Source organism: Myotis nattereri, assembly GCF_964212035.1.
Source record: "Myotis nattereri genome assembly, chromosome: 7".
In the NCBI taxonomy this organism is placed as follows: domain Eukaryota; kingdom Metazoa; phylum Chordata; class Mammalia; order Chiroptera; family Vespertilionidae; genus Myotis; species Myotis nattereri.
In genome coordinates this window covers 39,800,619-39,826,138 of record NC_138082.1, presented here as the reverse complement: position 1 = coordinate 39,826,138, position 25,520 = coordinate 39,800,619, and the positions used below count along the sequence as shown (strand labels likewise).

The 25,520-nt window shown below is 37.2% G+C and overlaps 1 protein-coding gene across 1 annotated transcript in view; it reads right to left on the bottom strand.

Moving 5' to 3' along the window:
- Positions 1 to 25,520, bottom strand: part of ZNF385B (zinc finger protein 385B) — a 350,869-nt gene that overhangs the window by 94,033 nt on the left and 231,316 nt on the right. The window lies entirely within an intron of this gene.

The window sequence follows — 25,520 nt, the reverse complement described above, 5'->3', positions numbered from 1 at the left end:
GCGACAGGCAGTGCATCTGAACAAATCATAGGTCCTCTAATTGCCGCTTAGCTCTAATTACTATTGAGGATGGTGTTTGCAACTTGATTCCAGGGAGAGGGCAGACTAGGGCCCCACAACTCCAAACCAAATATATCCTAAAAGACTGGCAAGTCACTTTCTTTCAGGTAATTTTTCTGATTATCTCCCAGAAACTACCACTTTGCCAGAGTAAGAATGAAATCTAGCTAACACCCACTTCTCTTTCCCAGAAAAGCCATTCAATTCTCTCAAAAATATTTATGTATTTTAACAATTTGGATTTTTTTGGTATCATTTAGGGGATTTTTTTTTTCTTTTCTAGGCAGGCAACTAAATCTTTATCTTAAAATGGTTTTTAATTCAAAAAGAAATGTGTTCTCCAACTATGGACTTTATTTGTATTGTTAATGAAGAATAATTTGCATACTGTTAGGCATAAAGAATTTGTTTCCTTTCCTGTGGATTTTTAGGTTTTAAGTAAAGATTCACAGCATATTTCAAAAAGCAGATAATGGGATGTTTAATTTGATAATTTGATTAATGGGGATGTCTCGGCATTTAAATTAAAAAACCTGATTTCAGTTATATAGGGAATAATCATGGTGAAAGTAGCAATTGTGCAGGCTTGGAACTAAATGATACACCATTTACTTATATATGTAACTATGTAATTTCAGTCTCCAGCTTAGTGACATCTGACCACGTGATCAGAATAGGGCTTCTGATATATCCATGTTACACCCAGGGGCTATGACTGACTGTTTTGCTTATGCTAAGCTTACTGTCATTGATACTGATGAGTTAACTTAGTGGGCATCTGACTAAATAAAAACAAAACAAAACTTGAAATGACTGATGTTTGCAAATGTCAGGAAGAATTTTACACCTTTGTGCAACCTAGCACATTTGCTAACCACAGCCAACACTTTAGTGACATACAGAACTAACTACACCCACACAAATTCAGCAATTTGGTATATCTGTTTATGTCAGATATGCACGGTAACTATCAGGGACAGGTAAACCTAAGGGAATAATTAGATGCAGCAATCAAAATGGTAATTATAAAACCAGCTCTTAGAAAAAGGGGCATATCTCCAGGGCCAATGATCGCAGTTGTTATAACAAAATAGCATTCTAAATGGGACATAGCATGTTAGCGCTATACTTAATTTCCCCCAAAATAACAATTGTGCACTTCTTACTCACCTAATATTTATTTAGTTCTTCATGATTAAAATAAAATCATAGTCACTGCTGTGGTTCTCAATTTTTTATTTTATTTTTTAAAAATCTATAACTATGATAGTACTCTTTTAAGAAAACTCTTCGTTCAGTAGGGATTATGTTGATGCTTCCTTTGAGGTATTTTTCTTTCATGGAGCTAGGCAAAACATTCCTTTTTTTTTTTCTTTTCAGAGTATTTTTTTCTAGAACATTTTCAGGTCTGGCACACTAGTCCATTCTCAAACCCCCAAACCCTTTATTTATACCTATCATAGAGGCTTAGCTTAGTTCAATTGTATGAAAGTGTGGTCCCCAGACCAGCAGCAAAATTCCATCCCAAACCTGCAGAATCACAAACTCTACGGGTGGGACCCAACAATCTATGTTTTAACAAGCCCTCTAGGTGGCTTGAAGCACACTGGTGTTTGAGAACCACTGGTCTACTGTCATGTATATACTAAGAGCAGTAGGAGAATGGGGTAAGGGACAGTTAGCCTCTATGGGGAGAACTACAGGAGAGATAAGGCTGAGCAGAGCAGTGCCATGTAAGTGGTCCTCAAAAAAATGGAAAAGGTCTGGATGAATTGGAAAGAGGCACTAGACATCCCCCATTTGTCAAACGCATCACAAGGCCCAACAATTCTAAGATTTTACTCCATCAGTCATCATCTTTCTTCAATCATTCCATTTTGAAGGAAAACAAAGAAGACATCTCATTCCTGTTAGCTTCTTTGTCTGCCAACAACTCTCTTTTTTCCCTTACCTTTTAATTCCTTTTAAAATAGGCTATACTTTCTTTTTCACTTTTTACTATCATTTCACTTAATAAATCCAGTGACCTGGCTTCTGATTTCTCCAGCCTAATAGTACTATAGTTTTGAAGCTCATTATCAATCCTTCTTGACCTTGAAACCATTGGTAGAATATGATTCCATGTGTAAATTACCTCTTTTCCAAGTTCAACCTTTGTATTTCCAACCACCTGCTGTACCCAGCCCACATGTATCCATCCCATTAGCACCTACACTTCAATTTACACAAAATTACATTAGTCATCCCAGCCCCAAGAGACATTCCTACCCTGTGGTCCTTTTTCCACTGCCTGGAACCAGGAGTCTCCCAGTTACACAGACTCTAAATCTTGAAGCAGTATTTGACTTCTCCCTCTTCCTTGTCCCTGAATCAAGTTAGTTATCTTTATGACATCGTTCACCTCCTTCCCCTTTTCATACCCATTGCCATTTCCTTTATTTAGGTTTTCATTAGCTGTTCACTAGCATAATCCTTTAATCACTGTATTCCCCCCTGTAGTCAAATGAATTCTTAATAAAAATATCTTGACTCAATCATTTTCCTACTCAAATGTCTCCGATGACTTCCCTTAGTGACTTATAGATTCTGAAATCCAATACACCTGTTCAGCTCCCCACTCCGCTACTTACCATCTGGACAACATTAAATGAATTGACTTGTTAAGCCCCAGTTTTCTCAGCTGACAGGTAGGAATAAAACAGTAACCATATCTAACGAGGAGACCTGAAGGAATGAATACATTTAAATTCTAACTAAAATGCAGAGAACATTGAAAGAGTTAGAAAATAATAAATATTGCTATCACTATCACCAAAGCCATCACCATAGACTACACTTCTAACACCTTATTTCACTATCACCCTCCTCAAACTTAACTGAAAACTATTTTCTCGCTCACACTTTCTAAAACACGCTAAACTGAATTATCCCTTAAGGACAAGGACCAAATCTTACTTTTCTGTCTTGGGCTCCTTAGGCAGTGCATTGCAGACCTGTTCACTGTATGAAGCACTGGCAGGTTCTTGCACATACACATTTTCTTAATTCTATCACTTTGTGCATGCTTCCCAGGATGCCCTTCCTTTCTGTCCCCTTTCAAATTCTCTCCATTTTCAAGTGGCACTTTAAATGTCATCTCTCCCAGGAAGTCTTCCCATTTCCATCAGAAGTATCTTGTTCTCCTCTGAACCCACAATGCATTTAATTTATGGTACTTAGGACATTCTATTTGGGTATGTGACTCTAACTCCCCACCCCCAAGAAGTTTTAACCAGTTAACTGCCACAGAATATTGAATTTAATTGAAAAAGGTCTGCAGTTTGCGTCTATAGATGCTTATGGCGTACAAATGGTTAAGCTCCTCTGGGTTAGAGACCAGACTTGATTTATTGCTGTTTGCCTAGTGCCTTACTCAGAGTAAACACTTAATGAATGTGTTGAGAGACGAATGAGGTAAAGGGAACAACATGTACACTCTTATTATAAGAACTGTGCCGCTGCATACTACCTGATTAAAAGTTTTCTCTTCCATTAATAACATGATGGTCTTCAAAGAGTGAATGGTTTATGAGAATTAAATAAACAAGTTTAATAAGAACCCTTATAAATGGGGTATGTTCCTAACCTTGGGGTTAAAGTTAGCATTCTAGAACTCAGTAGCATTTTCCATAAAAACAAAATCATAAATGGTCATTGGATTACTGGGGGCAGTTCTTAAAAGCTTAATTAAACCACAGGAGAGGTGTATCAGATAGAACATTACACTAGCAATAGCACCTCGATGCTGACATTACACGGGGTCTGGAAAAGGAATCAATATCCTATCAATGTTCGTGAAGATGTTCCATCTTCTTAGCAAAGCATAAAAGCATGACTTTTCAATTCTTCTATGTACTTTAAGACATACTCCAAAAGCCATAACCAGAAGCCAATTTTCTTGTGTATTCCAATGATTACTTTTCATTGTTAGGATGAATGTGATCTAGTTAAAAAATGAATTTAAATTGTCATTTACAAGTTGTAAATTTAGAAAATAAAGGCCATCTATGAAATTGTCTATATGTTTAAATTTTTAGAAATCAGAACTTGTTTTCTTTTTACTTACAATTCTAAATTTCAGCTCCTTTGTCTGCATTCTGGATAATTTTAAATTGACTATGATGACTGATACTCTAACTTCAGTTCCTTTACCCATATCCCCTGACAAATACATAATGACCTGTTAATAAACTTTTAATTACATTCATTAGGGAAGTCTGTTGTTTTAAAGTAACTCTTGAGTGAGTAAATAATTATTTTTTAATGGAAAAATGATTGCCTTTGCAATGATCTGAACTGCAGTTTTAGAATTTCACAAATGTACTTATTTAAAGTAGGCAAGCCCATAAAGAAGAAGTTATCTGTGAAAAAAGACTGTTACTTTGCCCCCAACCTCCAGCACTGTACTCAACATTACAGTAAACAAAAATCAGGGATTCCTGGTCCTTATGAAGGTATCTATTTGGAGAATAAAAATACGATATCGGAAACCATTTGTGACTAATACTAAGACAGAAAACCTAGTGTGGATTATGGGCACAGATAGAGAAATAATATGGACAAGGAGAACATAACCTCCATGACAGCAAGGATCTTCGCTCATTAATGTATCATAAGCACTTAGAACCGTGCCTTGCACGTACTGTGAACTAAAAAAACAATGGCTGCACCAAAATGAGAGACAACAGTGGGTTAGAATGGCTGGAGACAGTTTCACTGGGAAGGCAGGACTTGACAGAGGCCATAAAATATGTGATTCCTTGGTTCCTCCTTTTGCTTACCGCCTACATCCAGAGGATTAGAAAGTCCTGTTGTCTCTACCTCCAATATATATTCCACGTCTTTCTGCTTCTCCCCATGTCTTTGCCACATTTTAGTCTAAGCCAGCAACATCTAACAGCTAACAGCTCTCAACAGATCTTTCTGGGAGCACTTATATGCCCCTATACTTGGTTCTCCACACAACAGCCAAGCAGTTTAAAAATACAAATCTTATCAAGTTACTTCAGTGCCTAATGGTTTCACACTGCACTTTGAAAAAAATCTTACCATGGCCGACAGTTAACACATGATTAAGTCCCTGTTACTTCCAGAGCCTCACTTTCTAGCCATCACCCCCACCCCCTTGTCTCCCATCCCCCACCAACATCTAAGCTTCCATTATCTTTCCCAACCATGTCAAATTCATTCTTGCCAAGGCTTTTGCCTTTGCTGTTTCCTCAGCATGAAACTCTTTCCCCAATTCATTTTTTTAAAAATATATTTTATTGATTTTTCACAGAGAGGAAGGGAGAGAGATAGTTAGAAACATCGACGAGAGAGAAACATCGATCAGCTGCCTCCTGCACATCTCCTACTGGGGATATGCCTGCAACCCAGGTACATGCCCTTGACCGGAATTGAACCTGGGACCTTTCAGTCTGCAGGCCGATGCTCTATCCACTGAGCCAAACCAGTTTCGGCTCCCAATTCATTTTTGTCTCAGCTCAGTTGAGGCCTTCGGCAAGGCCTTTCCTCTATTACACTGCTCTGTTTAATTTACTCCACTTACCTTTCTCTAAAAGTATCTTGTTTCGTTAAATTGTTCACTGTCTCCTCTCACTAGAATAAGCAATTTAGATTTTTACAAATTTACTTATTTAAAGTAGGCAAGTCCATAAAGAAGACATTATCTGTGAAAAAGACTGTTACTTTTGCTCCCTGACCCCCCAGCACTGTACTCGACATTATGGTAAACAGAAAACAAGGATCCCTGGTCCTTATGCAGGTAACTATCTATTTGGAGAACAAAAATAAGATATCTGAAACAATTTGCGACTAATTCTAAGACATAAAACTTAGTGTGGATTATGGGCACAGACAGAGAAGTAATATGGGCGAGGAGAACATAACCTCCACAATGACAGGGATCTTCTATAGTTCAGGCGCTGTATTCCCAGCTTCTTGAACAAAGCCAGGCCTATGGTAGCTCTCAATATGTACTTTAAATGAATGAATGAATAACTATACTTCCTCAGCCTTTTCAAGTATGAAGACACTTTTTAAAGATTAAATGGTTGGAAGAACTCCTCATGTGTTATTACTGCTTCCCTCCCCTGCCCGCCCTTGGTAGTCACTGATTACATACAATGCGGTCGTGCAGTTGGTACCATTTAAAATAAAGATATTTCATTATCATAGGAGGGCTGACATACATTTGGCAAGCGTATGTTGGGTATGTGTGAAACATGGTGTTCATTGAATCTACCAAATCCTTGGTGCACATTTCCATTTATAGGTGCATGAGGATCCGCAGCCCACAGATGTTACGGGACCCACTGCTATGCACACTTGACATAGGGGAGCAGAAGGAATGGAAGCTGTCCTTGTTAGGTTAGAACTTTCTCGAGACAGAGATAAGAATATACTCAGTGTGAAGCCTTATCCTAAACTAAGGATAAACTAACTTATTTTTTGAACCTTCTAATGCTAATGTAGATTTTATTGGTTATCTTTACTCATCTGTATAACAATGGCTAACACATAACATTTATTTTATGTCAACACTGTTCTAAGCACTTTTCGCATATATTAATGTACTCAGTTTTCAAATTAACACAGTAAGGGAAACTTGCTCTTTTCTGCATTTTGTAGATGAGGAAACAGGACACACAGAGATTATCTTGCTCAAGGTCACAAAACAGGTAAGTGGCAGAGCTGATTCAAAGGCATGTTGTCTGGCCCTAGATGCCATCCTTTAACCGCTATGCTATGCACCCTTGCTCAGAGAAGGGACTGTCTTTACCCTGGTAAAGAATCTCTTGCACCATATGTAGCATATTTTAAAAAATTACGTTATCAGATGTCAGCTACTTCTAAATATGCATATTCTGCTTCCAAACATTTTTAAGTAGTTTTTTTTTCTCATTGCTGCCAAATAAAGGTCTGAGATGCTTAGCAGCAAGTGACTTCATGAAGCAGTTCTGTATCATGTGGGAAATCATGAGGAAAATCTAAATCAAATACCAAATCTCATTGTGCCTTTAATATCCCTGTGTAAACAGCATGAGTTTCAAGGACACACTGTGAAGTCTATGATAAGATAGCATATCTTAAAATAACTTGAAACCAAAAATGGATTTCTTAGTGTTATTTCCAACTCATCAAGAATGTTCTATTCTGACAGGTTAGGACATGGAGATTCAGACATCCCCTTAATATATAAAGTCTTTAAGTGTGCAAACCTTCGAGATTTCTTCATAATATTGCATCAGGCTATTTATGAAAAAAGTTCAATATCAGCTTATAGAACCAAGGCCTAATGCCAATAAGACTCAGGTTGTTTGTCATTCATGTAAGGTCCTTCATTTATTCTAACCCCACCTACTGCTTCCTTTTTAAAGAGATGAATTAGATTTCTTATGAAACATGAATGAATCAAGGAGGAGTTGAGTCTACTGGACCTAGCACATGTTGTGCAACATGACCCTTATATAATAAATCTTTCAGAAAGCAGGTCTTCTTTCCACATGGGGCTGTCTTCACTTTTCTCATGTGAGACTTGGCAAATGGGACATTCTGAGTCTGACAGGCCACTTCTCTGCTCTTCAGCTGACAACTCTCTTATAGAGATGTCAGCCAAACTTTCGTTGGAGCACGTAGGGGATCAAAACTTTTGAATCACGTCCAGTCAAGAGAATCCATCATTCCTGAACTCTCTGCCTGCCCCGTGTCCCAACAGCATCATAGCACTCCTGCAAGTCATCCCAGCTCCAAAGAGATGACATGAAAACACCGGATAGGAGGAGGATTAGCTGTCAACATGAGGCTGGCAAATATCTGCATGCAATTGTTTGAGAAAAGGGGTCGAAGATCCTAATTTAAATGCTTCTGGCATAAAGCCTAAACAAAAACAAAGCCCCCAAACAAATGCTGATTTGGGGGATAATGGAATCAGATGTAATCATTTCTCAAAGGATTCTGTAATTCAAAGAGATTAAAAATCTCTGCATATGTTTCTGAAAATTGTATGCAAACTGAATATCTTTCTGTAAATCAAATTTGATTTTTAATGTACAAGAAGAGCCAGGGAATAAAGAACACCTACAGTGAATCTTTCTGTAAAGCAAATACTTGCTTTATAAACTGCAGATGTAACCCTGAGTTTTTCAGTTTTTACAAAAGATTCAGATGATTCAATATCAGTCTTGTCTAAAATAAAACACATCATGATAGCAGAGGAATAGTGGCTAACTTCTACTAAAAATTTATAACATAGCCTAGAGGTCAAGTTCAGGTTTAATGTAAACTGAAAAAGAAGGAACTCCAAAAAGTCCCTGCTTTTATGTGGACAGAACCTTAGTTATCCTCTGCTCCAAAGACCTCATTTTATGGATGAAGAAATTGAGGTTCTGAGAGGTTACATGACTTGCCCAAGGTCATTGCAATAGTTACAGACAATAACAGCTGTAAAAATCATGACAGCGATTATGATGATGGTGACAGACAGCACTGTGATCTAGTGCGCATTTACTTGAGCTAAGCCTGTTAAAGACTTTAACCTCCTGTACTTTCACTACAGCTCTAGAAGAAGATTTTATTACATCTACTCAGCAGATGAAGCACCCTGTCCAGTGTTTCACAGCCATTAAACGAACAACTCAGAACCCTGTTTTAACTTGAAAGAATGTGCTTATACTCACTAGTTTAAACTGCTTCCCAGAATACCACAGAACAGAGATCACATGATCTTGAGTATAAACAATTAAGAGGTTAGTTAGAAAAGATGTATGTACAACATTTAAGGTTTATTTGAATGGTTTTGTTTTTGTTTTTTTTTAAAAATACAATATTAGACAGTCCTTGCTGATGCTACACCCTCACAGATATTTACTAAGAGCATAACTGGGGTATAACTTCTAGAATAAATCTAGGTCGTCTCCTGCTTGCATTATCACTCTTAGATACAACCCTCTCTACTCAGGCTTCTCATCAGTCTGCAGGTCAAGAGAATAGACCTACACGGAGTCTATGCTCTCCCTCCCCAACTTCTAGATCACATTCTGGGTAATAGGATTCCATGTGTCCATGTCTTAATAGCCCCAGAAGCACCTCAAGGGCCTGCAAAGGTCTCTTTTCCAGATCTGTCCCACTAAGGTTGACAACACCTGCGTGGGCCAGGGAGTGGCCTCTGGATGGCTGTTTTCAGGACATGTAGCTGGAGCTTTCCAGTGGGGCATGGGCCACACTCCTGTAGTACAGGACTGAGCTGGGCAGAAAGAAAAAGGGGTGGGACAGGAGCCACACTGATTCCACATTCTGGCACAGAATTTTGTGATATCTGGAATTCTAAAACAATACCTGGCCTTCTTGTTGTTGTTGTTGTTGTTTTATGATTATGTATGTATCAATGTAAGAGGATTTATCAACTTAGTGGCATGCTTTTTAACTTAAGAGATATATGTGTGCCCTGGCCGGGTGGCTTAGTTGGTTGAAGTATCGCTATGTATACCAAAAATCTGTGGGTTCCATTCCCGGTCAGGACACATACCTAGTACTAGTAGGTTGCAGGCTTCATCCCTAGTTTGGGCACAAATAGGAGGCAAGTAAGCAATCTATGTTTCTTTCTCACATTGTTGTTTTTCTCTCTCCCTTTCTTGTTCTCTCTCGCCCTCTTCCTCTATATCTCAAATCAATATAAACATATCCTCAGGTGAGGATTTTTTTTAAAAAAAGTGAAGTCCAAACTGAAAACCCTAAGAGTAGGATTTACCTAGAGAAAAGGGAATGAAGTAAGAGAACAAGAAGAGCTTTTTTCAGGTTTGTTTTAAGTAGAGGGAACTACATCTGAGGCGAGGCCTGAAGCCAGAGCAAGCATGATCAAGAATTTCAGTACTGACTGAAGCATGTTTCTGGAGTGCGAAATGTTCCTGAAAAAGTAAATAGAGACCAGACTAATGCAGGTCTCATAAGTCATGTTAATGTGTTCAGGTGACCTAAAGGTAGTGAAGAGTCAAAACAGATTTTAAATAAGGTCGTGACATGATGAGACTTGCATCCTAACCACTGCAAGTCAGGACTTTGGGTTTTCATTTAATACCACTCACTGAGGCTGAGAGTCCAGGGCCTTAGTGCTAGACTCCTCTTCCCACCGTGTCCTGCTTCTTTTCTACCACAGGGAGGAAGGGTGGACAGACAATAGCCATGAAAGAGGGACTCCCTGAATGAGGCTCCTTTATAATTCCTCTGTAAAATATAATCATTTGCGTAAAATATGTAGCTATCATAAAAGCTACCAGGACTGGTTGATAAATGACCATGTGTTTGAATTTCAACAATTATATTTTATTTTCGGGTGTCTCAAATATTACAGCAAAGATTCAGGTTTAGTCAATGTATTAAGATTTTGCTCTCAAGTATTTGATGTTAACCTAATAGATGTTGATCCTTTCAAGGTAAAGAAAGTTAGACAGTGTCTAATTCATATTCCTCTCTAACATATCTCCTCAAACTTTACACATGCATTTTATAGGACATCTATATCAGAAATGAATCCTTATCAACATATCTCAGTTGGGTAGTCTTTTCTCAACTTCCAAGAATTTCACATGTGCTATTACCAGGATGAAAATTTTAAGTAATAGAATTTAATTTTGGATCAAAAAATAATATGATTTTTATTTTTATTTTGTCAGACTAAACTTCATCTGCCTTTGTGAAGTTAGCAGCTACCAGAAAAAAAGCAAAAACAAAAAACAAACAAACAAAACCCTAAAGGATGCATTCAGTCCTTGAAAACATACTTTTCAAACGTACAGTGTATCATTTTGCTCAATATTGATGAATACTGAGTGTACTATTCACTAGCTATTATCATATGTATTACAGTTGGTTCTTTTTTAAAAAAAATCTAAAATTTAGGTGAAAAACAAAATTTAGGAAAAGTACTTTGAATTTTTACAATTGTATGGTGTGAATTTTTGAATTTAAAAAATAAAAATCAATACTGTGTAAGGAAAAAAGAGAAACAGATGAGAAGGTTTCAAGGGCTCTATCAATATTTTAAGCAATCTGATAGGAAAAAGTCATGTTGCATCAGCAATGCCAAGGTTACTCACATATAATGCCTTTGTGGCTTTGGATAAAATTCTTAATTTCTTTATATCCCAGTTTATTTGTGAATAAAAGAAACAGGGTTAAAACAAACTCATTAAAATGCCATAGAAATTGAGGTTTATAATGAGCTCTGACATTCACTTGATAATAAGTAAAGCATTATTATTAGATTCACTCTATTTTATCTTTATACAGACCTATATTCTTCTGAACCAAAAGGAATGATTTTTTTAAAAATCACTTCTTTACTGTAATGCCCTTTAAAATTGATTACAATATCTTTCCCCAGTAGAAATGGGCAAAATAATTTAACAAAAAGAGGGTATTTTTAGAGAAGTGTTACCTATCCCTTGATTAGGGGGTTTGAATCTTATATCTTCAGCTCATTAATAGTGGGGCAAATATACAGTACAATATATTCATAGGAAAACGGAACTGTGCCTTTCTGTTGATAAAATATGGACCAGGACTGCCAAGAATCAGACAGGCAGCATTGTCCTCACCAAGAACACCATACAACAAAGTGAACTTTTCTGTTTATCCTTCTCAAAATTGTTAGGAGTTCTTATAGTACAAATAACAAAGTCCAAAGTCCATGCAAGCAGTTTGCCTTTCTCCTGAGCAAGGAGCACAGGGGACTAAAAAATATCCCTTAGTGAACAATGATAAAATCTGCTGGGTAGCCACAAAAATAATGACTATCAAAACACTCCCGTTATAGTCAAATTAATTGTAGCTAGTTACAGGAAAAGACCATTAAAAGCCACAAAGCCTATAAATAAACTAGATGAAAGTGATGCTAAAAGAAACTAATTTAAAATATACTTTCACACAGAGGAAATTATATTCTTCACATGGCACAAATAATTAACATTTATAAGTACAGAAACAACTACCTACCATCTTCCCTTTTAGTTCAGAAGAGTTGGGTAATGATGGAGGATTTTGAGGGAGGCAAGTTAAGGAGGCAGGTTAATGAAAAAGAAGTGGGTTTTGCCTGAGTAGCTCTTTGCTTCACATGCTCTCTCCCTTGTTCCTTCTTGAACTCTCTTTAGTCCTGCCTTCTAAGATATATCTCTCTAGGTTCTCCTCTGGCCTCTTTGGCCAAGTTTCTCTGTCTCTTTGAGGCTCGCTCTTCCTCCTCCAGTTCTGTGCATGTGGATGTTCAGGTTTCAACACTGGTTTCCTGCTGATGGTCCTTTACACCCTCTCCCTGGATGATCGACTGCAACTCGAAGACCTGGCTTCTGCCCAAGCCCCAGATCTATACATCCACATACCTGCTGGGCATTGCCAACTGGATGCTCCATAACCATGTCTAGAACCAAATTTCTTTGGACTCAGAGACTGTACTCTGAAATGTGATGGAATGAAGTTACTTATCCTAAAGGAATTACTTGAGATAATAGAAGATATATTTAGAAGAAGAAGAAAGCCAGTGGCAAAGAGTAAGAAAGGAAAAGTGTTCACAGTATTTTCTATAAATCTTCAGTGAACAAGAATGAATATATTTTAACAATGCTTTTAACCATCTGAATACAAATTAAATTTAACATTATTTGAACTTTATAGTCAAATAAAGGATGGCCCTTTGTTCTCTTGGGTTTGTTTCGCCCCTCAATAAATGTTAAAACCAGATTGAGAAATAGAAATAGAAATGCTGTTATTTTTATTTTCCACTTTTATTTTCCTTAGATCCACCTTTTAGGCTGCTGCCAGAACAATATATCAAAAATTGAATTGAACCACATGACTATTCTGCTGAAAATCTTTCTTTCTTTCCTTTTTTTTTTTCATTTATTCAACAAATATCTGCTGAGGTCCAGGACCCATCTGTCAGATCAATACAGCACTGGGAATGTGGCATAAACAAGCCAACAGGGTTTCCAGGCCCATGAGCTTTGCTTTCACCATGTGATTTACACTATTTTGGCTTATATGGTCCTCCCACAAAGAGAACCCTAACTATCCTCTGAACTTCATTTCTCACCATCCCTGTCTCAAATGTTGTATCAGCAACACACATCTATCTCTAATTTCCTGTATACATTGTGCTATTTCTCAACTCTGTGATTTTCTCCCACTGACCCTTAATCTCCTCCCCACTTTCATCTGCCTATTGCTATCCATCTTTAATAGAGGAAATCTCTTTTGACCAGCCCAGACATGTGAAGTATCCCTCTATTGTGTTCCTATAATACCTACATTTCCCATCACCAGACCTACCACATTGTGCTGTGATTTGTGTGTGTAGGGTGCATATAATCATTTGTGCACACCAATTCTAGACAAATATTTATTTTACAACTGCCAAACTCAACATACTGATTCATATATTCTATAATAATTTCAGAGAAACTCAGTGGTAAAGGGATGCTGATATTACAGAGAATTATAATTTCTGGAAGAGGACAGGAGGTAGAAATTGTTTGGGTAGCAGCTCTAATCCCATATCAACAATGTTCTGGTAGTCTCTGCTACATTAGTATGTTTGCCTTCCTGGTCGCAGCATTAATAATTGTTGTGATTAAGGTGATCCTTTTGCTAGAACTGGGGGATTAGGAAAAGCTCTCTTAATGGATGGCTTCAAGCATTCTTTCTATGGGATATAAAGGATCCAGGAGAGAACTGGATATGAAAATATACTGAGGCAGTAGAAAGTAATCATTACCTGCAAATGGTAATTATGACATGGAGAAGAGGCTCCATACCATCAGGGTACTGCAGTAAGAACTAAGTCTTAGGAGCTGTATCAGTGAAGATATTGCTTTGGCATATGTCTGAGATCTTGCTGCCTGTGGATTCCTCTAAGATTTTTTATGGTTTCCCGTCTTACGTTTAAGTCCTTTATCCATTTTGAGTTTATTTTCGTGTGTGGTGTAAGTTGGTGGTCTAGTTTCATTTTTTTGCATGTATCTGTCCAATTTGCCCAACACCATTTATTGAAGAGACTGTCTTGACTCCATTGCATGCTCTTGCCTCCTTTGTCAAATATTAAGTGAGCATAGTGGTTTGGGTCGATTTCTGGGTTCTCTATTCTATTCCATTGGTCTATATGTCTGTTCTTGTGCCAGTACCAGGCAGTTTTGAGAACAGTGGCTTTGTAATACAGCTTGATATCTGGTATTGAGATCCCTCCTACTTTGTTCTTCTTTCTCAGGATTGCTGCCACTATTCTGGGTCTTTTTTTTATTCCAGATGAATTTTTGGAGAGTTCATTCTAGGTCTGTGAAATATGCCATTGGTATTTTAACGGGGAGTGCATTGAATCTATAGATTGCTTTGGGTAGTATGGACATTTTAATTATGTTGATTCTACCAATCCATTTACTGATACAGCTCCTAGGGCAATGGAAACCAAAGAGAAAATAAACAAATGGGGCTACATCAAAATATAAAGCTTCTGCACAGCAAAAGAAACCATCAACAAAACAACAAGAAAGCCCACTGCATGGGAGAACATATTTGCCAATGTTATCTCCGATAAGGGTTTAATCTCCAGCATTTACAGGGAACTCATATAACTTAACGAAAGAAAGATAAACAACCCAATCAAAAATTGGGCAATAGATCTAAATAGACACTTTTCAAAAGAGGACATAAGGAAGGCCAAGAGACATATGAAAACATGCTCAAAGTCACTAATCATCCGAGAGAAGCAAATCAAAACGACAACGAGGTGCCATCTCACACCTGTCAGAAAGGTTATCATCAACTAGTCAACAAATGACAAGTGCTGGCGAGGATGTGGAGAAAAGGGAACCCTCCTGGTGGGAATGCAGACTGGTGCAGCCACTGTGGAGAACAGTATGGCGTTTCCTCAAAAAACTAAAAATGGAACTCCCATTTGACCCAGTGATCCCACTTTTAGGAAAGATACCCCAAGAAACTAGAAACACTAATCAGAAAAGATATATGAACCCCTATGTTAATAGCAGCACAACTTACAATACCTAAGATTTGGAAACAGCCTCAGTGCCCATCAGCAGATGAGTGGATTAGAAAACTGTGGTAACATCTACACAATGGAATACTACACTGCTATAAAAAGGAAGGAACTCCTACCATTTGCAACAGCATGGATGGAGCTGGAGAGCATTATGCTAAGCGAAATAAGTCAGTCAGAGAAAGATAAATATCACATGATCTCACTCATTTGTGGATTATAATGAACAAAATAAACTGATGAACAAAAACAGATCCAGAGACAGAGAAGCATCTATCGGACCGTCAAACCTCAGAGGGAAGGTAGGGGAGGGTGAGGGTCAGGGGGAGAGATCAACCAAAGGACTTGTATGCATGCATATAAGCCTAATCAATGGACACAAGACAAAAGGGTGGGGGGAGGGCATGAATGGGAGGGCAATGGAGGGACAAGGACACATATGTAATACCTTAATCAATTAAAAAAAATAACAGATAAATAAAGAACTAAGTCTCTCCTCAAAACTTGCAGACCACTACAGGGACAACAGGGAGACAGCAGGCTGGCTATCCAGGGCCAGTTGGATTGAGGGCTGCTGTTTGTTAAGACCAAGAATAGTGGGGCGTAAGACAAAACCACCTCCTTAGATGAGATCTTGGAATAATTTTTTTTTCCATTTTAAGGAACTTCTAGTTTTAATTTGATTAGGTAATATAAAGTTGATTGTATATCAGATCTACAAATTCACAGTGAAACTTAATTTTCTCTAATAACATGTGCCAAAAAGCACATGAATATAACTCCTTTCCATCTGTAAGACCTATTACTGTAATATAAGAGCTAGTGTCTACTTTAAATAGAAACATTGTATATGTCAGTATATTTCTAGTAGAAAATATGGCAAACAAACCTATGCTTTTTTATAATTACCAATTTTGGGAAAAATCAGGTTAATTTAAGGGTTTATTAAAACCTTGGAAGTTGTATAACTTCTTATATTAGAAAAAACAACAACAATTATTGCTTTTAAAACTACAGTTTGGATAATTATCTTTCAGTATTTTTAGTAAATTACTAAGATGAATGCTAGGTATGTCCACAGTAATGAAAACAACGAATAAAATAATTGTTTTGTGGTTAGTACTGACAGTCTGCCATATTTTCATAAAAACACCCAAATAACTGCTGGTCATGAATAAATGTGAGTGTGTTGAATTTGTGTAAGTTTTCTTGGGATTATATATTTAACTCTCATAATGCTGTTTTTGTTTTTTTTAATCCTCACCCCAGGACATCCTTTTATTGATTTTAGAGAGAGAGAAAGGAAGGGAGAGGGGGGAGAGAGAGAGAGAAAAAAAAACATTGATGTGAGTGTGAAACATCACGGGGATTGAACCCACAACCTGAGTATATGCCCTGACTGGGAATTGAACCAGTGACCTTTCAGTTTATGGGACAACACTCCAACCACACTAGTAGGGTTAACCCTCATAATGTTTTTAAACTGACATATATGCATTTTCCCCTTAAGAAATTAATGTTTAGTTATTTTTCCTGTTTCAGCAATTACTCATTATTTCATTACATATTAACATATTATTATTGGCTAGTCTCCTTAGATATTATTTACTTAACAACAGTACTCTAAATATGGGATATGTGTATGCTGGCATCCATATACACATAGATCAATTATTCATATCATGTTTATATTTATGTATGTTGTACATTTAAGTACTGTAGATATCCATTCATAAGTTTAAATCCATTTATCATTCATTGAGATACTTATTAAGCATCTAGTATGGGCCAGGCCCTGTGTTCATCCTGAGTAAGACATGTTCTCTGCTCTCCAGAAGCTAGAAGGGAAAACAAAATAAGAATATGTGACAAGGCAATGAGTGAGTTATATACAGGGTAATGTGTAACTCTCCTTTCTGAAGGCATACCACAAGTTAAACCATAGCTTAAAACTATGACAATAATACACAAAAACAAACCTATGTAGTAAGTATATTTAACTTGCTTTCTCAAATCAACACCATCGGAGGCTGTGGTAGTGGGTATCTGTCTATAGGTGTACAGTCACTCTGAGACCATCTATGAGGCATAGGAAGAAGGTAATTTTATGTTACTATCCAACTTATCTATGTATTCATAGATGCTCTCCCCAGATACTGAGAACTATTTAAGATGAACTCAAATCATCAATATCATTCTACCCAGTCAAAATTACTCAGAATTGACTAACCTACAAACCTAGTGGGAAGCAGTCCTTTTACCCAGCAAAGTCATTAGACTCTGTTCCTGAAGCCTGGCCCTCCACTGTTTGCTCAGCTGATCACAAATCAAAGGTAATTTCATTCACATTGCTAATAGACTTTGCTCGAATGGATGTTCATTCCTGGTTTGGAATAGTTTCTTCTACCTAAGGAAAGTTTATTTGACCTCTTGCATGAAACTTAAATTAGAACTATTATCTGAATAAGAACATTCCCTCACTCATACACCCACCCACGCACATTAAATCTAGAAATGCATAAAATTTTCTAATTACCTATTCCATATGAACATCAGGACTGATGTGTAAAAGAAATTAAAGTATGTGTTTAACTTCCCTGACATACACATTAAATTACCTGATAAATCTGGGCACATTAGGAGAGTACCTCCCAGTCATTATTGTTGACATATCTTAGGCTTGCAGAATCCCACTAATAGAAAAATATGTGTTTCAATGAAGATTAAACCCTGGATAATATGGAGAACAATCACAAATAATTTGACTTTTCTGTACAGCAATTTTAAGCAGTTAAATCTTTGCTTCTTTAATGCTTCTTTGATCACAATTCTTAGCATATGTTGACTATTATTAGTTACTGGTATAAAATGAAAAATGAGAATTCCAAACTTGATGTTTTTCATTAAAGAATACTAAGTGACCATAAACCAAAGCCAGATAACTAAAAAAAAATCCTACCGGTTTGCTTAAATTATAACTTGAAGAGTTTTAAATACCTGCTAGTTACTGTTTTAATCTGTTGCTTGACCAAGCAAGAATAAATACACACACAGAGACAGAGGTTGAGATGACACTTAAAATGCTCATATCTCAGTAAAATTCATATTATAAATTTTAACACATAACTTGTAAAATATTTAAAAATCGGTCAACAGTTTCAATATTTGAATAACATTTTATCCTAAAGTCCAGTAAAATGTATAAATTTGGTTTTAGAGTTAAATTAAATGCAATAGGATTCGATCTGTTCTTAAAAATAATAACCAAAAATTTTGAGCAGCTTTTTATGCAGCAGGTGCTATGATAAGTGATTTAAATGCATATATAATTTAATTTTCATTAGAACCCTATGAGGTGGACTCTATTATTTCCATGTCACAGAGAAGGTTGAGAAATTTTAGTGAGTTAAGTAACTTGCCCACTTACTGTTAATAAGTGACAGAACTTGGACTGAAACCAAACAGAGATTTCAGAGCCAAATTCCAGCTTATAGTTGGTCTACAGTGGATTAGAAATTAGAAGGTCTGGAATGGAGTCTCAGTGTCAGTCAATTATTAGCCCTGAGACCTTAGGAAAATCACTGAACTTCTCCAAACTTCAATTATCCAATATAGAAAATAGAGCCCATCAAACATCCTAACCATTCTCAGAGTTACAATGAGGATTTAAGACATAATGTAAGAAAGCTGTACACTGCTCCACAAATATTGTATAATTACATTGTAATATGTTAAAACTTTATAACTCTGAAAGCATTTTGTAGGGCCAAACAATGAGATTAAACCAAATATCTTATTAGAGAAAGAGATTTTAGGAAGCCACTGGAGCAATCTTTTCTTCTATTCTAGGAAATTTTAGGCAGGTTGCTCAGGAGGGCACAGGGCAAGTATTAGACAAACATTCACCCTTTGGGGATACCATGACACATACAAGGGAGATCAGTATTATGGGGTGAATATTTGTATTCTCCCAAAATTCATATCTTGAAGCCCTAAACCTTAATGTGACTATAACGGTAGGTAGGGCCTATGAGGAGGTGACAGTTAAATGCCACCACAAGTGGGGCGGGGCTAATATGATAGAGCCAATGCCTTTATAAGAAGGGGAAGAGACACCAGAGGGTTCTTTCTCTGCCATGCAAGGACACACAGAAGGCAAAACTAAGTGCAAACCGAAAATAATTTTTACCAGAAATTGAATTGTTGGGAACCTTGATCTTGGACTTCCCAGTCTCCAGAACTGTGAGAAATAAAAGTTGCTTGTTTAAGTGAACTGGCGTATGGCATTTTGTTATGGCAGCCTAAGCCGACTAATACACCAGTATCATGTTCACCCTTCATGCTGCCAATGTCACCCAAAGATCAGGGCCAACTGCGTCCTGTCCAGCTGTCAGCAGTGTGTTCTAATGGATCACATGAGGGGTGGACAACCTGCATTTGGGGCCCATGAATGTAAGAATGTCCTAGGCAAGCTTAGCATAAATCAGGCTTAGTATAAACTGCTTTGCTTGGAACTAAGCTGTCCAAGCTCAACAGGTTACAGTAAATATCCTCAGGGAAACAATCAAACCAACCCAGCAGAAGAATGAGAAAAAAATTCTGAATGATGCAGTACCACATCTGTGCATATAAATTACTGCTAATAGCTTGAAACTGACTCCATGCAAAGAGTAGATAGCAGAAAAATTCTGATTAACAAAATTACAAGTGAACCAGCAAAAGAATTTCTACATTAGAAATAAGGAACATAGTTCACTTTGTATCTTCCCTCTTTTTTGACAGAGTACAGGTCCTTCTAAATGAATCTACCAGAGCTTCCTGGGCTAGAAGGAAGCTAGCTGCAGCCATTGCACATAAAAACAAGTACACTCTGGGAAATACTACTCCTGCAGTTTGTGATCCTTAGGATGAATACAAACCTTATTTCTTGGGGGTTGGGACTTAAGTTACAAGATAAGCAAGTTTTCAAATGCAAATATAACTTCCCAGCAAGGTCTAATCCTAAATTCAGACTAAAGCAAAAGTCAGTTGATAAAATTCTTCCACCTACCTTGTCCTTTCTTGCTAATCATCTGCCAGATGAATTAAAGAGAACATCATTTGGAGATCATTTATTCTATGTGAGGTACTACTCAAGGTACTTATGGCAAGCTCTGCTAGTTTTCTTGCCAAACTCCATGATATCAGAAGTATTAGTTTAGCAAATTGCTTCCCAGATAAAGAAAACATTTCCCAGCTCCCCTTGCAGCGAGCTGGAGCCACAAGACTAGTTCTGTGCAATGAAAGATGAATGGAAGTGATAACTTCTGGGTCATGCTTCCTCTAGACTTCCTCCTCCCTGGGATCTGCCTTGTGGAAGGGGTGGGGAGTTGAGCATGTAAAAGAAGAAATGCAGACCAGAGGTGGCTAAGCAACAAGATGGAGTAGCTTGGGCTCCCCAAAAGCTCTCACACCATTCCTGGATTGTTAGGTGAAACAGAAGTAAGTTTCTGTTTTGCGAGAGCCACTGTACTCTTGAGCTCTTATTATAGGAATCTTTCCTGCATTTGCATTAATAGAGGACTGTACATATACCTTTTACAGACCTAGACTGAAGCACTTCCGTATAATCGCATTGATAGTAAGTGGTAAGGCTGGGATTTTAATCAAATGCCTTTCCTCATTAGATCTTTTTTGTACTAATAGAGAGAAAAAATTACCAATTTATAGAAAATTAGTATCATGCAGCTTTCTAATCCCTGATCTATAATCTCATAGGATTACAAAAGGCTTCAGTTTCTTTGAATTAGAATCAGTGCTACAAACTCCTACTTTTCTAATAAATTGCCTGAGAGCCAGCTACCTACTCCTCCAGGATCCATCCCTCCTAAAATGTTCCATTAGGAAAATTATAGAGAAAAAGGATGCTGATTCTCCAGGAACAGAGAAGCGGGGTTTTGGTGTATATTTTATTCCTTAGTATCATCCTCAACTAAACACATACATTTGTTTTTAGAGGGCAACATATGTGCAGTCATTCAACATTTGACAAATATTTATTGAGCGCCTGCTCTATTTCCGGTACTTCTTTAGATATTGGGGAAACAGCAGGAAATAAACTAGACAAAGTCCCTGCATCAAATGCATCTACGGTAAGTAATGCTCTACACAAATGAACAAAGCAGGCTTTCAATGTGTGCCAGTAGTTTGTATTTTTAGAATAAACTTTGTTTTAGAATAATTTTACCTTTAGAGAAAAATTACAGAGGTAATACAGAGAGTTTCTATATACTTCTCACTCAGTTTCCTCTGATGTTAACATCTTATATTACCACTGTATGTTTGTCAAAATTATGAAATCAATATTGGCACATTTCTATTAAGTAAATTCCAGCCTTTATTCGGATTTCACTAATGCTGTTTCTCACTCTAGGATCCAAACCCAGAATTCCAGTTCGCATTTACTCACCCTGTTTCCTTAGTATCCTTTAGTCTGTGACGGTTTCTCAAAGGTTCCTTTTTTTTTCTGGTGATCATGACAAGTTTAAGGCGTACTGTTCAGATACTGTGTATATGTCCCTCAACAAGGTTTTTAAATGCTCTTCTCATGATCGGATCGGAGATAGGAGCTTTTGGAGAGAATACCACAGAGGTAAAGTTCCCTTTTCGTCACTTCATACCAAGGGATAGATGATACTAATGATTTATCACTGGTGATGTTAACACTGATCTCCAAAGACTCCTAGTTCTGTTTATTGGAGAATGGGATTTAAAACACAGACCTGAGCATTGGATGTCTTCCTTGCCATTGGGATGTTATTTTCCATGCCCTCTCAGTAAGTAACATGATTTTTAAAATGAAAGAATTCTTTTTTAAAAAATTATTGAATGTATTGGGATGATATTGGTTAATAAAATGACATAGGTTTCAACTGTACAATTCTATGATACATCATCTGTATATTTTATTGTGTGTTCACTACCCCAAGTCAAGTTTCCTTCCATCACCATTTATTCTCCCTTTACCCTCTTCTACCTCCCTAATCTTCCTTTCCCTCTGGTAATCACCATACTGTTGTGTGTGTGTGTGTGTGTGTGTGTGTGTGTGTCTATTAGATTTTTTTTCTTTGCTTAATCTCTATACCTTTTTCACCCAGACCCCAGACCTCTCCCCTCTGACGGCTGTCAGAATATTCTCTGTATCTATGAGTCTGTTTCTATTTTGTTAGTTTATTTTGTCATTAGATTGCACTTATAAGTGAGATCATGTGATATTTGTCTTTCTCTAACTGGCTTATTTCACTTAGCATAATACTCTCCAGGTCCATGCTGTCACAAAGGGTAAGAGGTCCTTCTATTTTTACAGCCACATAGTATTCCATTGTGTAAATGTACCACAGATTTTTTTTATCCACTCATCTACCAATGGGCACTTGGGCTGCTTCCAAATCTTGGTTATTGTAAATAATGTTGCAATGAACATAGGGGTGCATATATTCTTTCAAATGAGTGTTCTGTTTTCTTCAGCTATATTCCTAGAAGTAGAATTGCTGGGTCATAAGGCAATTCTAATTTTTATTTTTTGAGGTAACTCCATACTGCTTTCCACAGTGGCTGCACCATTCTGCATTCCTATCAACAGTACACAGGGTTCTCTTTTCTCCACATCCTCACCAACACTTGCTGTTTATTAATTTATTTATGATAGCCACTTTGACAGGTGTGAGGTAATATCTCATTGTGGTTTTAATTTGCATTTCTCTGATGGTTAGTGACGTTGAGCATCTTTTCATATGTCTATTAGCCATCTGTATAACCTCTTTGAAGAACAGTTATTCAGGTCCCTTGCCCATTTTTTAAATTGGATTGTTTGATATTTTTGGTGTTAAATTTTATACATTCTTTATAAATTTTGGATACTAACCCCTTATCTGATGTACCATATGTTCTCCCATTGAATGGGTTGTCTTTTCATTTTGTTGATGGTTTCCTTTGCTGTGCAAACCCTTTTTATTTGACGTAGTCCCATTTGCTTATTTTTCTTCTGTTTCCCTTGTCTAATGAGATATATCAGAAAAAACACTGCTACCGGAAATGTCCAAGACTTTACTGCCTGTGTTTTCTTCTAGGATTTTTTATGGTTTCAAATATAATATTAAAATCTTTAATTCAAAAAAATTAAATAATTTTGCATGTCAGATCTAATGAACTCCACTTCTAAACTCTACATTAAAATACCACAAATTTACTTTGCAATACATCACACATGCATATGTATACACACACATATATACATATATATACATACATACACATGTACACACTAATTTAGAAGTGGTATAATAATATTAGGTATAGAATTCTTTAAGTGCAACAACATTTTTGTTTATATTCTAAGATGCTAAATCTTAAGAAATTTACGTATGAGCAAACTTACTGTAGCAGAAATGCATTTTGGAAGGATCCTTAAAAAAGAGAGGGTAGCCCTGGCTGGTGTGGCTCAGTTGGTTGAGCATCATCTCATGCACCAAAAGGTCACTGGTTTGATTCCCAGTCAGGGCAGCCAATCGATGTTTCTCTCTCTTTCTCCCTCTCCCTTCTTCTCTCTCTAAAACCAATAAAAAACATATTTTAAAAAAAGAGAGGACATAACCTTCTTCAACCTGTTGTCTAGTCTGCTGCTTTGCACACAGCAGTGGTGACTAGTGCTTTAGTAGGAATTTTGAGTATGAGGACCATCATTTAGGATCAGTAAAGCATTGAACCTGGACTCCTTAATGACTTTGTAAAGCCATCATATGAACCCTGGTTTGCAGACATCCCGACTGCTTTTGTGTGGGAGAGAAATAAACTGTGTAAGCTATTGTTATCAGAGCTCTGTGCCTGAGTCAAATGTAATTCCTAACAATATAGTTTGTTTGGAGAAGAGGCAGAGGGAAGTAGCATTTACTGAGAACCTACTATATATAAAGTATTTTATTTATATACCTTTTAGTTCATGTAGTCATCAAAACAACACTATCTTTTTTTAAAAAAAATATATTTCTTTACTGATTTCAGAGAGGAAGGGAGAAGGAGAGAGAGATAGAAACATCAATGATGAGAGAGAATCATTGATCGGCTGCCTCCTGCACACCCCCTACTGGGGATGGAGCCTGCAACCCAGGCATATGCCTTTGGCCGGAATCAAACCTGGGACCCCTCAGTCCGCAGGCTGACGCTCTATCCACTTAGCCAAGCCAGCTAGGGCTACAACACTATCTTTACAGTTGAGAAAATTAAAGATTAGTGACACTAAAACTCTTGCTTAGGTTAACAAAGCTTAGTATTGAAACTAAACCAGAATTTCAACCTGTTTTCCGATCACAACATGCTAAAATGACTTGCTTAATAGGGACCCAGACCTATGCTGAAGACTAGCAATGGGAACAAACACATACACGGTTATACGTCACTTAACAAGTAATACAGAAAAAACTTAAATAAATTTATACATATTTAAATATGAAACAAAACAGACATATGTATCCATAGTTTGAGTCCTACTTCTCTCCACAATCAGGACATTAAACAGTAGAAGTGGTAATAGGGCCATTTTTGAAGTATAACCTCAGAACGTATTGCCCTCAATCCACATGTCACTATAGCTTTTCTCTCTGACCTCGAATGGGAAACCATTCAAACCATCCATCAATCTATCTACTCACTTAAGCATTCACATTTACTGAGTATCTACTATATGCTTATAAGAAAGGGTTGAGGGCTACTGCCATCTTTGAATAGAGGTCAGTAGATGCTGCCAAATATCCTACAATGCACAGTCCCCCACAACAAAGAATTATGCAGTACAAAACGTCATTAGGGCTGAGCCTGAGAAACCCTACTCTATTGTAATTGCATATTTATATTTATTATTTTGATTCTGCTACTAAACTGTAAGCTTTTGGAGAACAGGAATTGTGTCTTAGTCAACAATGTATATGCAGGAAGTAGCAGGCCTCACATCTTACAATACTTTCCCTTCCACTCTGTAGCTGCTGCTGTCACCTCTATCATCTCTCCCATGTGCCTCTGTAATAGCCTCCTACCTGGCTTCCTGGCTTCTAATCTTTGCCAAGTCTTTGCCATACTCTTCTAGGGTGATTTTTCTAGAATACATATGTGAACAGTGCACAAGCTCTGCTTGGAACCATGACTTGGCTTCTCACAAAATCCAGAGTCCTTATGTCACACAAAGCCTTTTCCATTTGTTCCAACCATCCATTGCATATTTCATCAGACTTATTTTACAGCCAAACGTGACCTCTATTAGGTCCAGAGGCTTTGTGCTGACTTAACTCCTACAGGCCTGTGCTCTTACACCCTCCATCCTCTTCTTATTTGGAGAATGACATTCACACTC